Source organism: Leopardus geoffroyi, chromosome C2, assembly GCF_018350155.1.
Source record: "Leopardus geoffroyi isolate Oge1 chromosome C2, O.geoffroyi_Oge1_pat1.0, whole genome shotgun sequence".
Lineage (NCBI taxonomy): Eukaryota > Metazoa > Chordata > Mammalia > Carnivora > Felidae > Leopardus > Leopardus geoffroyi.
Window position 1 is genome coordinate 18,737,575 of NC_059333.1, and position 16,999 is coordinate 18,754,573.

A 16,999-nucleotide genomic window follows, 5' to 3' on the forward strand; every position below is an offset into this window, starting at 1 on the left:
GAAAGGGAGTAAAGTATCGGGGCGCCTGGGTGGCGCAGTCGGTTAAGCGTCCGACTTCAGCCAGGTCACATCTCACGGTCCGTGAGTTCGAGCCCCGCGTCAGGCTCTGGGCTGATGACTCAGAGCCTGGAGCCTGTTTCCGGTTCTGTGTCTCCCTCCCTCTCTGCCCCTCCCCCGTTCGTGCTCTGTCTCTCTCTGTCCCAAAAATAAATAAACGTTGAAAAAAAAAAAATTAAAAAAAAAAAAAAAGGGGAGTAAAGTATCGCATAATATCATTCTCCATAACCCGCCCCCCACCCCCCGCCCCCGCCGAATGCCCATATTTGTTTGGCTTTACCACGCAAAAGCCCATAGATGGCAGTTATGTTAATGAATCTTTCAATCTAAAGGAAATATATGTGTCCTGGGGATTGGTCCATAAACTGTCAGGAAATAAGCAATATGTCCCTGTCCATAACAAACCTGCCCTTTGTTAATTGGGTTGGAAATAGAGGTAGGTTGTCTGAAATCAGAACACTCAGGACGTTGTAGATGGGTACACCCATTACAGGGATTCCTCCTGTAAAAGTGCCTGAAACACCACTTGGCTTGCTTTGTTACATTTCGTGCCAATCCTATTGTACTCTTTGTTTTCTAGCTCAGTCCTGCCTTGTAAATATTGTGTGTATTGCTCTCAAGTATTCGGCATGTATCAGGTGATGGCGGTCTGCTCATACTGTGTGTTAACAGATGGATTCAAGTATCCTTCAGGCTACATGGTTAAAAAAGAGACTTCGTGATAGTGTTCTCTAAACTTCTACTCAAGTCAATGTTGACCAAGATCTTAAGAGGACAGTCCGGAGAGTTTTTAATGTAGAACATGGATTGAAGACAGGCTTTCCAATTAATCTTTCATGCTATTATATTTCTAAAAGAAATGAGTATTCTTGTTAGATGTATTTGGGGATAGAAAATTGGAAGGAACCTTTAAATACTGTGTGTTGAGGAAGTATAAGAAAGTCCTCCAGGGTCGCGTGGTTGGCTCAGTTGGTTAAGCGTCTGACTTCAGCTCAGGTCATGATCTCTCAGTTCGTGGGTTCAGGCCCTACATCAGGCTCTGTACTGACAGCTCAGAGCCTGGAGTCTGCTTTGGATTCTGTGTTTCCCTCTCTCTCTGTCCCTTCCCCACTCATGCTCTGTCTCTTTCTCTCAAAATTATACATTTAAAAAGAAAGAAAAGAAAAGAAAAGAGAAGAAAAGAAAGAAAGAAAGAAAGAAAGAAAGAAAGAAAGAAAGAAAGAAAGAAAGGAAAGAAGGAAAGAAAGAAAAAAAAAAGAAAAAGAAAAAAGTCCTCCAAGGATGCCTGGGTGGCTCAGTTGCTTAAGCGTCTGACTTGATCTCACGGTTCATGGGTACGAGAACCTCATCGGGCTCTGTGCTGACAGCTTGGAGCCTGGAGCCTGCTTTGGTTTCTGTGTCTCCCTCTTTCTGCCCCTCCCCAGCTCACTAGCTCCCTCTCTCTCTCTCTCTCTCTCAAAAATAAACATTAAAAAAATAAACATAAGAAAGTCCTCCAATAAGTTGTAGAAGGGACAAAATCAAAGAAATCATCACTCTTAATGAAGTGGAGTTCAGATCTTCTGGATGAATGCATTTTTGCCTTATACCTGTCTTAATAAGCTTATTTTCTTACGTGTCTTCAACTGAGATGCTGTTAGTAATACCAAACTATAGGGGAATAAGCTATTGCAAAGGATTAGAAAGTTAATGACCTCACCCAGTAATTATGGTGGACTCTTTGTCACTAAATTATCAGAGCTTTTTATTCAGCAAAATGCTACTGAAAACAGTGGCCACTCATGAGTTCCACTTCCACAGAACAGATGGTGATTCAGCTATCTTGAGTGTTGCAAAATGCCCAAGAATAGGGCAATACAGTGAACTTCAGATCTCAGTTGACAGGGAGGATATTCACATAATTTAGAATCGTGGGATTTTTTTTTTCTTACAAAAAAACAAGCCTCAACTCTGAAGTTGGATTATGAGCATGTTGTTTAAAAAAAAAAAAAAAATTGTCCTTCTAAATGTACTAGATATCAAATCCTAAAATAATCTTTTAAAAAAAAATCCTTCTTGCTTCCATTTTTAAATGGCTGTTTTCTGTAGAACAAGGCGTTTGCCTTAATGAATGTCCATGAAGTAGACCTATTTACCTCCGATTAGAGCTCCCAGTATCAAAGCTATGGAAGAGAGCACCCTGGGGAGAATGCCTTTTCTGGATTGAGCTTAGTTATCTTCTTCATTTGAAGGAAGGTTTAAAAATAACTCACTTTTAGGGGCGCCTGGGTGGCTCAGTTGGTTGGGCAACCGACTTCAGCTCAGGTCATGATCTCACAGTTCGTGGGTTTAAGCCCCGCGTCAGGCTCTGTACTGACAGCTCAGAGCCTGGAGCCTGCTTCGGATTCTGTGTCTCCCTCTCTCTCTGCCCCTCCCCCGTTCATGCTCTGTCTCTCTCTGTCCCAAAAATAAATAAACGTTGAAAAAAAAAAAAAAAAGAAAGAAAGAAGGTCGGCAACAGTGCTAATCTGTTTAAGCAGAGTGGGAGCCCTTCGTAGTATTCTCTTTCCTTTTGTAAAAGTTTTAAATTTCCCACGGTAGAAGTTGTTGGGGTTGGTTTTTGTTTGGTTTTTAGCCTACTTTCTAAATAGGATCTTCATAGATTTCTTCCAGTTTATTTCTTGTACTCTTTCTAATAATTTCGGATAGTCTTTGTCATTAGTCTGACTTGCATTTTTAATATAATCAAACTTTAAATGTTTATTTATTTTTTGAGAGAGAGAGAGAGAGCAAGCAGGGGAGGGGCAGAGAGAGAGAGAGGATTCCAAGCAAGCTCCACACTGTCAGCACAGAGCCTGACTCAGGGTTCAAACCCATGAACCATGAGATTGTGACCTGAGCCAAATCCAAGAGTTGGATGCTTAACCGACCAAGCCACCCAGGAGCCCCTATATAGTCAAATTTTAGATTTAGAGCCAGTTCTGTGCAAGTAAGAAGGATACTAAAATTTAGATCCACTGGCAAAGCGAGATTGGAAGTACCTATGAATGCATGCCTACTGTATAAAAGTTTGTGCTTATGAATGTGGACAATTAGGACATGTTTAATGCAGTAAAATATCTAGAGAAAAAATACAGTAGTTTTATTAAATAAGGAAAACAGGTGCTCTTGAAGGGTTTTTGCCAGTCTCAGGAACTCCTGGAAGCTTTAGTGACACAGCTGTATCTGTTTCACTAAATTTATGTTCCCATTAGAGTAGAATTCTCTGATAGGAACAAAAATGAGGAAGAAACTAGCCATAGTAGAAAGAAGGGAAGGGCATGGATTGGCATGAAATTTGTACGAACGGTAAAGTGACTGACTGGACCGTAGCATTCATCATGCCAGTGATTTCGGCTCTGGCCTTGTTCGCCATTTTGCTTTCCTGAGGAATCCGCTCTGTCTGTGCTATTTCACTGTTAACCCCAGGAAATTCCAAATCCCTTGGTCTAGCAACAGCCTCTCCACTAAATCCCAGTAACATATCCCAGACTATCAGAATATCCCACACATTGCTCGCACTTCAGCCAGTGTGTATAAGGAAGAAATCACTGTATTTCTCTTGAAATTGATTCATACTACAGTCTCCATTATGGGTTCTCCCAGTTGACCTGTATTTATCCATGACACCTTCCTCCCCTGCAGCCATGATTTCTTACCATTCTCAAGACCTGTAAATGGTTCTTCCTTGTTTCAAAAATGGCATCCTTCAATACTCAACTGAAATGTCCATGCTCCTATAAAACCTTGACTAGTGTATAGGGAGCAAGAGAGAAGGGCTGGTAGTTGAGTGACAGCCATGTAGCAAACTAATGTGTATGTGTTAGGATGATGTTGACAGTCCAAGTTGTTTGTGAACATTCACCCTTGAGGTCCAGGGCCACCACATACAGATGCGGCAGGTGGTTTAAGTGAAGAGTACAGCTGACATTCTGCATCCCACTCACAGAGCCAAGCCCTCTGATGTTGGGCCATGTCCACTTGAAGAAGCAGAGCTTTCTTGTAATTCACCCAAATGCAGCATGGGAGCTAGCGGCAACACTGATGAATTCAATGATAGCATCCACCGTCTGCAGTTGCAAAAACCAACCGAACCTTAGAGAGAGGTTGCTAACTTGTCCTTACAGATTGTAGTGGTGATGGTGACGTTGGACCCAAGGTCTACCCAAGTCCAACATTCATGCTTTCTCTGCTACCCGTTCTCCTCTCTCACGTAGAATTTTCTTCTACTTAACCACAGCGTCTAAAGCACCATGTATCCACCTCTAACACTCCACTTGGTATTTAATTCTTTGTTTACATGTCTACCCACCCCACATCCTCTTCCCGGACACGTCTTGGTCTTCTTTGCATCCTTAGGATCTAACAGAGGACCTGGTGTTTATAGGTACTAGTAATTGTAGACAAGGTTGAAGCAAATCCCCAGGCTTGAAGATAGATGCTCCTTCACTTAGGTTGATCAGATGGAGTCCTTCATAACCCTAAAGACCCACCCTGAGCTCCTTCCTTAGCGTCTAACAGTGTTGCACCAAACAAATCTCTTTCCTTGGCTTCAGCATCCTCTGTGGCTGTAAATGATCAAGCCAACAAACTGGGTGCAGTTGGCAAAAGTATCAAAGCAATTTGATATAATTTCCATGACCCTCTGCTCTTTGGTTATCTGTCCAATTCACATACTTTGACACTCAACTTACTAAGTATGTTGTCTGGTTTGATTCTCCTGTCGATCAGAGTCTGAGGCTATTTATTTGATTTGCTTCCCCAGTAAGTAGGATTATCAAAATGGCCCTCTTAGTTTTATAAAAGCTTCTTTTCTTATTATTTTATAACAATTTTTCAGTTCGGTTTGAATTATTATGTGCAAGTTCCCAGGCACAGCCATATATTACTTAATGTTTTCCCTTTAAAAAAAGTCATCTGCATGCAAAGTATGAAGTTTTATTGCAAAAAAAAGGGCTTAAGACATTGTAGACGGGAAAAAAAATCCCCTCATTCATTTAAAATAGCTGTTTAGGACTTTGCTTTTCATTCAGCAAATGATAGAATCCATATTTTAATGAAAATATGCACCCTCTTGAGTGTCCACATTCTGTTTTAATTGTCTTTTAACCCTCCCAAAAGGCAGAGTCCCTTCACCTCTGCTGTTCAGCTCAACCTTCACGTTGGCAAATTGCTATCTCAGAATGGTTGGGTTTTTTTGCCCTTTGTAATCTTCCTTAAGTCTGTGCTAAAAGGATTCTTTTCTACCTTTTCTATCAGTTCTGAGGTTATTTATCAAACGTGCTTCCTTTTGCAGCTACCTCAAGGCTAAAACTATTGGGGCTCACAACTGAGAGATGGCTGTATCGCAGAACGCGGTGATAACCAATTTATGAGAAAGGCAGTCGGAAGGAAAGGGGAAAGGAAGGCATAATTGTTTCATACCCTGGGATTGTTTTTTTCCTTTTAGCATTCAAAATTAATAAAAACACGTATTATTATAAAACAGATGTTGGAAGGATCTCTGGCTGAATAAATCCACAGTGAATGGGGTAGGATTGAAATATGTGGCAGGAGACCAAGAAACTAGTGCTAATGAAAGAATGCTTCTAATTTATTATTACAATTTTACTGTGGCCTCTTGATAAAATGTTCTACTCTTTGGGAAAAATTCAGCATGTTTATTTCAAAGACAGTGTTTCCATTCTCTGCCCCTAACAAACCTATTGATTTTGGGATTTAATGAATCCAAAGTAGTCTAAGTTTAAAATAGAATATTTATAGCACTTGCCAAACCAACAGAATGGGACATTCATTTGCACTGAGAATTTTAAGTATCCTTATATGTATAACTGTTAGTCAAGGAAGGGAATCAAGGAGAAAATAAATCCTAAGAGAAAGTGAGAGAGAGAGAGAGAGAGAGAGCTATCAACTTATTCGACTCACACTCTTCATTTTTCTTAACGAATGACTTCTCAATTAGGTAGATTTTATATTTATTTTATTTTATTTTATTTTATTTTATTTATTTTAGAGAGAGTGTACACGAGGAGGGGGAGGGGCAGAGAGAATCCCAAGCGGGCTGTATGCTCAGCATGGAGCCCAATTCAGGACTCCACAACCCTGGAATCATGACCTGAGCCGAAACCGAAAGTCAAATGCTCAACGGACTGAGCCACACAGGCACCCCTGGGTTTGTTTCTTGACTCTCAATTCCATTCCTTTGCTCTGTATGTCTGTCTTCTTACAATATGACACGGTTTTGATTACAATATGTAGTAAGTTTTGAAATTGAGAGGTATGAGTCTGCCACCTTTGTTCTTTTTTTAAGATTGTTTTGACCGTGTGGGGCCCCTTGCTTTTCATATGAATTTTAGGGTCCTTTTTCCCCCATCTGTGCGAAAAAGAGAGTGGCAATTTTAAAAGGGATTGCATTGGATCTGTATTTCAATTTGGGTGGCACTGCTGTTGTTTTTAAAGCACCATCACTCCTTGAAGAGGTATCCATTGTGAGATGATTCCACTCTGACCCCATTTATGAGGGTAACTAACTGTCTAGAAGTAGGAGGAAAATTAATTTAGCAAACTGTCACCTTTTACTCGGAATTTTGCTTTTTCTTTAATTACGATGAGCAGTACACATCAGTAGTTTTTGTCTGTTCTCATGCCGTATCTCGTGTGTGTGTGTGTGTGTGTGTGTGTGTGTGTGTGCACCCTGACCACGTGGGTGAAGCTGAGGCAGTGCCTTCCACACTAAGCTCTACCAATTCCTCTGATGGTCCAGCGCAGCTCTGGAGTTTTCTATTAACTCATCAGCTCTTACGTATGGCCCCATAATTTGAATCAAATTCCAAAAAGAAATCCTTAGCAACTAAAAATGATTGAGGAGTAAAGTTTGACCACAGTGGTGGCTGCTAGGCTACTTCTTGGCATAGAACCTTACAGCAGATGTGTCCTGAATTTTTTTTTTTTTTTTTTTTTGGTCGAGTCTTGGGAACAACCAGTGATTTTAGACTGGAAGAAAGCTGGTGATTTTGTTTTTTGCAAGCAGCTGCCGTCAAGGTCCGTATTTTTAAAAAAGGAGAAAAAAATGGCAGTATTTCTGCCACCCTGGATATAGAGATGCATTGAAATTGAGATTAATTTTGAAATATATTTCCACAAAGACTCACCAGGAATGAGATGAATGTGTTTGCATGTGAGGCAAGGTATGGAAGGAATGTTAATTTGCCTCTTGCTGTTTAACTCAGAAACACATTTGACAGTGTATTCCCCTAATTAGCCCCATTACTTTTGGTTAACTGTTCTCCTGTCATATATACTGTGGGCTGCTTGAGAAAGTCAGTCATGGACAGTGGGGAACCATTTCTGATCGAGAATAAGAGATCAACCCATTAACCTGTTTCAAATTATGAGGCACTTGTGCAAAGGAATGTTGACTGGGTATGAATCAAAATACTATTCCGAAAGAATCTTTTGGACTGAGAGTCAGAAACCAAGTGGTCAGAGGCCCAGGACAGGGGTACTACTTAATTTCAACTATTATTCACAGATTTATTGACCTAAAACAGTGGGTTTAAAATAGCCTATTTAATATGTTTAATTTTTTATAAATATTATTTATTTACCTATGCTCGTGGAAACATGAGTTAAGGGCACCTGGTTGGCTCAGTTGGTTAAGTGTCCAACTCTTGATTTCGGCTCAGGTCATGATCCCAGGGTCATGGGATTGAGCCCCGGGTCAGGCTCTGTACTGTGCATGGAGCCTGCTTGGGATTCTCTCTCCCTGTGCTCCTCCCCGACTCATTCTCTCTCTCTCTCTCTCTCTCTCTCTCTCTCTCTCTCTCTCTCTCTCTCTCAAAAAATAAAAGCACGAGTTATATCTTACTGCATCTTGGACACAGTAAATGGTAATGGTGACTCCCTATATCGTGTATGGCTCTGTCTTTGCTTTTGGTTTAGGTGGCACTTAGAGCAGTCTGCCCATCTCCTCAGAGCAGATGGAAGAACCATGTGTTCAGCTTCCTCTTTAACAATGAACTTGGTAAAGCTGGTCCAAAGACCCATAGAGACCAGAGATATTATCATCTCCAGGAAGGAAGAAGGGGCAGCTACCAGATTCATGCCTCTCGGAAGCAATAGCCTGAGCCAGTTTGGCCTTGGCAAACTAGTCGTGTCTTCTCTTCCAGAGGCTGTAACAGGGAGGTGTGGCCGCGAGGCCATAGCCAGCTGCTTCTGAAGCTTTCCCAAGTTATGGAGGAACTTCCTGGGACATGAGCAGTGGAGGGCTGAGAGTGCAAGAGGGAGCATATCATGTTAATATGGCTGTACTTACTAGCACTTTGTACTGTTTTCATTTAGGAAACTCTAGAAGCAAACCAAATTTCACATTCTGGGTTTAGGGCGGGGGGGGTTTTGGGGAGGTTGAAAGATTGCTGTTCACAATTTTAAATTAGTCACTCTTTTGTGAAAAAACGTACCTTCATTTTGTTGAGTACTAAGACTCAAAAGAATTAAAATGGGTTTTCTCTCAAATGGTAGTCGGTTTATGCGATAAAAAGGAAAGGTGCCAATATGCTCTTTTTGATATGACATACAGCATAAAAGTAGTGTGTATGTAGCTGGATATGAAGGCATTAGTCATTCATTAATCATTCATAATGTGACCTTTCTTTATTACATTAAAACTGTTTTCTTTACCCAGGCACCTGGTGGCTCAGTCAGTTAAATGTCTGGCTCTTGATTTCGGCTCAGGTCATGATCTCACAGTTCGTGAGTTCAAGCCCCACATTGGGCTCTGTGCTGAAAGGCGCAGAGCCTGCTTGGGATTCTCTCTCTGCCCCTCCCTGCTCTCAGTCTCTCACTCTCTCTCTCTCTCTCTCTCAAAAATAAACATTAAAAAAGGAAAACTTTTCTTTACTTAATGACTATGACCAAACAACATACACTTCTTGCTGTTTGTAAGTCTCCAATGATACCAGTAAGTCATTTTCTAAAATTTTCACTTATGAAACTTTGTTCGTAGTTACAGCTAATAGTTACAGTTTTTAAATTGTTACAGTTTTCTATTATCAAACAGATTTTATTAAATAAAAAGAAAACTAACGTTACCTTTGCCACTGACCTATCACTAACAAACGCTGTAGTTCTCAGTAACCACTCACAGAATTTGTAAGCAGTACTAGAAGGTTTCAGAAGTATCTCCGTGGGGCTTTCTTCAGTAGCACACCTGCTAAAATTGGAACAATGAAGAAAAGATTAACACGGCTCCAACGCGAGTATGAGATGCAAATTTCTGGAGTGTCCCATATTTTTTTTTAATCTCACTTATATCTAGAGTATAACTAGAGGTATCTGGCGTAATAAATTCAGAGACTGGAAGTTGAATAGTAATTGTCAGGTCCTGGGGGAAGGAGGAAATGGAGAGTTAGGGTTTAATGGTGCAGAGTTTCAGTTTAGGAAGATAAAAAAGTTCTGGAGAAAGATGGTGGCGATGATTTCACGACACTGGCTGTATTTAATGCCAATGAACTGTACACGTGCAAATGGTTAAAATAGTAAGGTTTGTGTTATGTACGTTTTGCCATAATAAAAATACATACACATTTATTTATATCATTTGCTATGGTAAACAGCAAGGGAATCCAAGAATCAAGGATGTTGGGTCTTCCGTAAGTATTTATTAAATGCCTACCATATTCCAGATTCCATGCTCATTGGTAGATATATTGCATGTGTAGAGCACAATCTTTCCTACTTAGAATCTGCCTGGGGAGACTTTGGGTAAAGATAGTCGGGAAGGAGACTTTGCTCATTAAGCTGAGGGATGTCGATTGCCATGTCTCTTGGTATTAGGTAGTAACATCTGACAGCCATTCCTTCCTTACTCACGGAAGATTATTAGAGGAGGGAACCTTAGTTTTCAGCTGGCTCAACTACATCGTTTCATAAGCTCAGAGAAACAGTGATGTGCCCAGCATCATACGTCTGCTTAGTAAGACCTGAAGACCCACTCCGTTCTGATGTCTTTGTATCCCCTGGTATTTGTTCTACCTCACTGCTGACACCTAGCTAAACAAAACTGGGTTTGGAGAGCTACTTTTCTTTGAAAGTGTCCCCTCTTTCAGCAGATATGACTCAGGAGAGATGGCTTCCAAAGTTCAAAGACTCAACACCCTTGAATACTTAAGTCAATGCTAAGGTGTTTAGAAAGGACATAAGAAATCAGCTACGTTGTACCTTTTGCAGGATTTTTTGTCACATTTGTATTCTGTATTTGCTTAAAAGTCATTTATCAACACACGGAAATTGACAACTACCATGCCTTCTCGTACATAATTGCCACTAGATTTTTCTATGCAGGACAAGCACAGATTTCTCTGAAAGCGTAAGGTAATAATTGCTAGCCAGGGCTTAATCGCTTGTCAGGGATCCCACATAAAGGTTTTAGCTCTGTGAATGTCAGTGGCTAAAGACCTTCAAATCATACACAGTGTTAGGCAGTCTCCCAAGCCAGGACAGGGAACCATTTTCACAACTTTGTGGGCGTAGTTCATTTGGTGCCACTCAGATGTATTTAGAAAAAGGAATAGAGGAAGAAAGAAAAAGAATTTAATGGAAGATTTTATGGATATTTTTTGTAAGTTTATCTTACATACTTGGTTACCTTTTCTTTTTGATGACTGATTTTCTTTTTTGCTTTCTTTTCATAAAGATTCACTTGGTCCTCAAAATAACCATGGACAGGCAGGGCAGATACTTATTCCTTTTGTTCTGCATGAACCTGACTTTCCAGGAGAGCTGGTAATATCCCTACAGTCCTGGCCTGGATACATTTATTGATGCTGTTCTGTTTGTCTGCAGCACCCATGCCCAATCAGCTTTCAAAACCCCACCTCTCATGTTATCTCCCTTTTTAAACCTTTGATTAACACAAAACATCTGTCCTCTGATCATATATTTTGTATATTACATGTGTAATATTGTTTTGATGTGTGCATAGTCAACTAATTGCCGCATCCTAAGTAAAAGCTCTTGGAGGGTATGACTCAAATCTCATGCATTTGTCCCTCCTGAAGCAGATTTTCAATATAAGTAATTACAGATGCCTGTCTCCAAGGAATTCTTCAGTTAGAACCGTTCTAGGACTGGCACTATCACCATCCCCTGCAAACTTGTTAGAAATGCACATTCCCGGGGGGCCTGGCTGGCTCAATCAGTAGAGTAAGCAACTTTTGATCTGGGAGTCGTGAGTTCAAGCCCCATGTTGGGTGGAAAGATTACTTAAATAAACTTTAAAAAAAAAATGCACATTCTCTGGTCCCAGCCCTGACCTTCTGAACCAGCAACACCGGGGTGAGGATCGGCGATCTTTTAGCAAGCTGTCCAGCTGACCCTGATGCATGCTAAACTTTGTGAACGACTGATTTAGAATGTATTTAACTTGCAAAAAGTGAATAAACAGTAAGGATCTGTCCTAGCACCCCAGGGAGCCCGTTTTATCACGTAAATCCACATGACAAAAACTGCATGCCACAACAAAAATGTTTAAGAAGAAAACCTGAGTGAATTATTGTATCTGCTTAATTCATAGACTGCAGCAGCTCTAGTTCACAGGAAAAGATAATTACTGAGCAGTCATAGACGATGCACAACTCTCATGATTAAATAGTACAAATCAAAACATAATTTTTTCAAATTAGTCATTTTAAAAATCTTGTCCTACTGCTGTCACGACAAGGGTAACTGGAAAGTCACTTGCCTAAGCTACGGCCCAGTATAAGGGTGTAACCTGCAGGACCATTTGACTCTCCCTAACAAATATAAAACGTGCCGTCTTTTCTAATTTCGCACCAGATGCCTGCGGATACACTGGGACACCTGTGGAGACACTGCTGCTTATAATTTTCATGCCCCTCAGTACTGCTTATACTTTTTTGATAAGCATTACGACCTTTAAAGTAACTATTAGAAAAGGATGAATGATATACAAGACTCAGTTTCCCCTTCTCAGACACCTCTTTAGTTTATCTTTCTCTCGTTTTGGGGTTCAGTGCCTCTAAAATTATAGGGGAACTGCAGTATGTGATGTTGGCTTGAAATGCAACGTTCCAAGAAACGAAATAGTCTAAGCCACCAATTTAAATAACCAGTGAAAGCATTAGAACATCTCTGTTTTCTTCTTCCAGGATTTTATTTAAATTCCATGGTCACCCACAGAGCTCTCAGTTTTTCTGTAATTCTGGTGAAAAGGAATGAAATACTTCCTACTACACGATTGCTCTCCTTTCTATTTATTAGGGTAGTTGATGTCAGTCAAAGTGAGTTCTAGAAGTTCTTAGCAATTTTCTTTTGTCTTTTTTTAAATAATTTTTTAAGTTTATTTATTTAGAGAGAGAGACAGCATGAGCCAGGGAGGGGCAGAGAGAGGGGAGAGCGAGAATCCCAAGCAGTCTCCATGCTGTCATCACAGAGCCCAGTGCAGGGCTCGAATTCACGAAACCGTGAGATCATGACCTGAGCCTGAACCGAGAGTCAGACGCTTAGCCGACTGAGCCACCCAAGCGCCCCAGCAACTTATTTTTTTCAATACTAAGAGCAAACAGTTGGAGCAAACTAACCAAATTAAAGTGTTTTGAGGATAGTAACAGCAATAGGAACAGCCCCTCAATTTTCTGCTAAGAATCAAATTGAATAGTTTCCAAACTGCTGTTAGCAAATGCCCATTATCGTGAGGAAGAGAAAAAAGAAACTGCTTCAAGAAAAGGAGGGATAGATGAGAATATTGGGAGGCATCTCTTTAATCCAGCATTTAGGCCATGCCGGAACGTGTTTAGAATTTATAGGATGAGTCCCTCCATCAGTTGTCTTGCCTCCTTTTCCTCTTTAAGGAGGAAGTCTTCCTGTACGTGAAGTATTTCCTTTAGGTATAAGAGAAATTAAGGTGACGCTATCTATGAGTTTACTAAAACACAGTTATCAAAAAAGGGGGGGTCCTAGAGAGCCTGTCGATCATCATGCAGTCGATGTAAGTCAGATGTAGGATGAAAATACGAAAGAGACCTTGCTTTCTAGAACTCCTTGATGTAAAGTGAAGAGGTCGGTCCCTTCCTACATTCACTATGGACCTGTATCCACTCTGCTGCCTGTACCTCTTCGAAGGAGCAGAAAAGTGGAATCAGACCTTTCGTTGTTCAGATTAAGGATTCTGGCTGATTTAGAGGCTTGATCAAAATCAGAGACTTGTGAATGTGCTATAAAAACAGCCAAAGGCCAAGGGGTTCCATATGTCTTGCCATAGCCCTTCAGAAATCAAAGCAGGTCTTCACGTACTTGGGTGTGGACAAATACAATGTGTTTTCGAAAAAAATAGTCGCATTGGAACAGAATGTTCGCCTGTGTGGGCGATTGGGTCTGAGTGTTCTGGTTTTACATACAGCCTTGTTCATCTGGGCTTCAAGCCCTTGGAGCCACCCACTAATCGAGCAGGCTAGTATAATGAGCTGATTGATCATAGCACATAACTTGAGCTTTCCTCACTGTTTTGTGTGGTTGCTACACCTTTGTGCCATCAGCCGGTGGACACAGAGCATCTGGCATTCATTGATGTCTTCAGTCTGGTTGCTCCAAGCCCTTGGACCTGAAAGGCATCTCGGAGTTCATCTAACACACACCCTGTGGAAATTGTTATTCTGGTAGCCATTGTTTCTTAATGTGTTCTTGGGGCCAGTCGAAGCACAATAACCTGGAGGAATCCTTGTTAAAAATACACGTTCCTAGGGCGCCTGGGTGGCTCAGTCGGTTAAGCGTCTGACTTCAGCTCAGGTCATGATCTCACAGTCTGTGAGTTAAAGCCCCGCGTCGGGCTCTGTGCTGACAGCTCGGAGCCTGGAGCCTGCTTCGGATTCTGTGTCTCCTTCTCTCTCTCTGCCCCTCCCCTGCTCATGCTCTGTTCTCTCTCTGTCTCAAAAAAAATTAATAAAAACATTAAAAAAAAAAAAAAACCCACATTCCTGGGCCCCACCTCTGAGCTACAGAAAACTGCATTTCTCTTACCCCCTCAGTTGATTCTTTTTTTTTTCAACGTTTTTTATTTACTTTTTTGGGACAGAGAGAGACAGAGCATGAACGGGGGAGGGGCAGAGAGAGAGGGAGACACAGAATCAGAAACAGGCTCCAGGCTCCGAGCCATCAGCCCAGAGCCTGACGCGGGGCTCGAACTCACGGACCGTGAGATCGTGACCTGGCTGAAGTCGGACGCTTAACCGACTGCGCCATCCAGGCGCCCCGCCCTCAGTTGATTCTTAAATACTCAGAAGTCTTGGGGCACCTGAGTGGCTTACTCAGTTAAGCGTCTGACTTTGGCTCAGGTCATGATCTCATGATTCATGAGTGAGTTTGAGCCCCACATCTGGCTCCCTGCTGTCAGCACAGAGCCCACTTCAGTTCCTCTGTCCCCATCTCTCTGCCCCTCTCCCACTTGCTCACGTGAGCTCTCTCTCTCTCTCTCTCTCTCAAAAATAAACATTTTTTTAAAATATTCAGAAGTCTTATATGAAATAGCAAAAAGTTAAGAATTCTTACAGCCTTAGATTACAGTTAGATTAGTCTTGAAATAGAATAGCCATTGTTGTCATTGAGAATTAATATATCCTGGTAATTAGGCCATGTGGATTTCTAGTGGTCGCTTGTTTCCAATGCTGTGACTTGTATGAAATATGAAAGTGAAGCATTCTTAACCTTGAGGTTCAGATTCGTTGGGAATTGGTTTTAGGTGCAACAGAGTTGATGGTTTTATTTATCCAAGTTAAGACTTCTTATTAACTATGAAAAAGGATTAGCATAAAGTGTTTATCAGTGTTGATTAACTGTATCTAAAAGGACTAAATAGTACAAGCAGAGAGCAGTCTTCGGTCGGAAAATGCCATCTTTCATAACGTTTTCCCCATTTACTTTTTCATGTGCTCTTCCAGAAACTGTGAATCTACTACTCTGTCTTTTCTTCCCTCTTTAGATTCTTCATTTTTTATTATAGATGCTGACATTTTACTCGAAGAAATTACCCATTTAGGCTCTCTTCAAATTCAGAGTGATCTTATTTTAATAAGAAGTGAGAGGGGAAATTGACAAAACACACTTGGAGTTGTCAGCGTTGTACATGGCAAACAGTAAAAGCTTATTCTTAGAGGATTGTCAGAGAGCTTAGTGCTACCTCAGGTTGTCAGAGAATTTAACGTGTGTTCTCAGGGAATTGACAAAAAAATTACCAAGAAAAGGCATGCTCTGAACCACCTCCAGGTGCCCAACCTGAGAAACAACTCACTCTGCTAAGCAACGGCATACGTATTTTGCAGGTTATACGGGAAAGCAAATTATATTCCTTTGCTTCTTAAACTATCTTGTGTGGTGACTTGGTATGGAAAACACGTACCATCTCCTCGTTTCCCCCAAAGCAAATAGACAACATAACTAGAAATGTCCCAGACACGTAGGGAAGTTGTCATTTGGACTTTTCCCTGCCACCTGTAACGAAGGAAGAAGGTAGCAGAGGGGAGCACTTGAGAACTTCTTGGCGAATGAATGGCCATGAAAAATAAAGAAAACTGAAAAGCCCCAAAGGTCAGGTGCACTTCCAAACCCCGAACTGAGTGACACTGGAAATAAATCCCTTCCTTGTCATTTCCATGAAAGGTGCAGTACAAGAGATTCCCTGGTGACCTCTTGATCACTTATACTACTTTTCTCATCTTTAGCTGTTGTCTTTCTTCAAACACACATACACACAGAAGAAAGAAACAAAATGCCGCAGAGAAAGCTGTTCTGACCTTTGCTTCTTCTTTGACCTGGGTATGACAAAGTGAGTGTCTTATTGACTTCAAGCTGCCATAACAAAACTCCACACACCAGGTGGCTGAAGCATCAGAAATGGGCTCCCGCCGCCCAAAATTCTGGAAGCTGGAAATCTAAGATCAAGGTCTCAACTAGTTTAGTTGACTCCTGAAGTCTCTCTCCGTGGCTTGTGGGTGGCTGCCTTCGTGCTTTGTGCCTTCGTGCTTTGACACGGCCTTTTCTCTCACGGAGTGACAGAGATGCTTGCTGTCTCTTCCTTTTATGAAGGACACCAATCCTATCGGAAGAGGGCCCCTCCCTGATGACCTCATTTAACCTGAATTACCTCCTTAAAGGCCCTGTCTCCAAATATAGTCACATTAAAGGTTAAGGCTTCAACATACCATTTTGGGGGGGAAAACATGGTTGAGTCTGTAACATTTGACTAAACGTGCATTTGTGTATATCCAGTGTACCGTACCCCTCTCTCTTCAACATTTCCTTAACTTTCATCTTTGTAGTGCACACGGGTTCATGTTAAGAAAGTCAGGGGAGGGCGCCTGGGTGGCTCAGTCAGTTAAGCGTCCGACTCTTGATTTCTGCTCAGGTCATGATCTCACGGTTCGTGAGTTCAAGCCCTGTGTCAGGCTCTCCAATGACAGTGCAGAGCCTGCTTGGGATTCTCTCTCTCTCTCTCTCTCTCTCTCTCTCTCTCTTTCTCTTTCTCTCTCTCCCCCTCCCCAACTCATGCGATTGCCTGCTCTCTCTCAAATAAATATACTTGAAAAAACAAGAAAGGGGTGACCATGAAAGATATTCTCCCTAAATCATTGGAACTAGGTTTCCCTTTGGCAGCCTACACTCTGCCTTTATGAACTTAATATAAGACCTTGTTGATAAAAAAAGGTCTTATATATATAAGCACACATTTGACGTGGAGAGAGATTTGGTGGGTTTTTATAATTTGTTTCTCACTAATTTATCCACACACTCTTACGGGGGTTTTTTGTTTGTTTGTTTGTTTTTTAAATGTTTATTTATTTTTGAGAGAGACAGACAGAATATGAGTGGGTTAGGGGCAGAGAGAGAGGGAGACACAGAATCCGAAGCGGGCTCC

At 41.3% G+C, this 16,999-nt stretch overlaps 1 protein-coding gene and 1 non-coding gene across 9 annotated transcripts in view; both read left to right on the plus strand.

Annotated features, from left to right (window-relative positions):
• LOC123610674 (amyloid beta precursor protein) overlaps positions 1-16,999 on the plus strand; it is a 278,796-nt gene that overhangs the window by 215,603 nt on the left and 46,194 nt on the right. The gene's annotated exons all lie outside the window — the stretch shown is intronic.
• LOC123576263 lies at positions 9,263-9,369 on the plus strand. Its single transcript, XR_006701280.1, has one exon. It is a non-coding gene; the product is annotated as a U6 spliceosomal RNA (small nuclear RNA).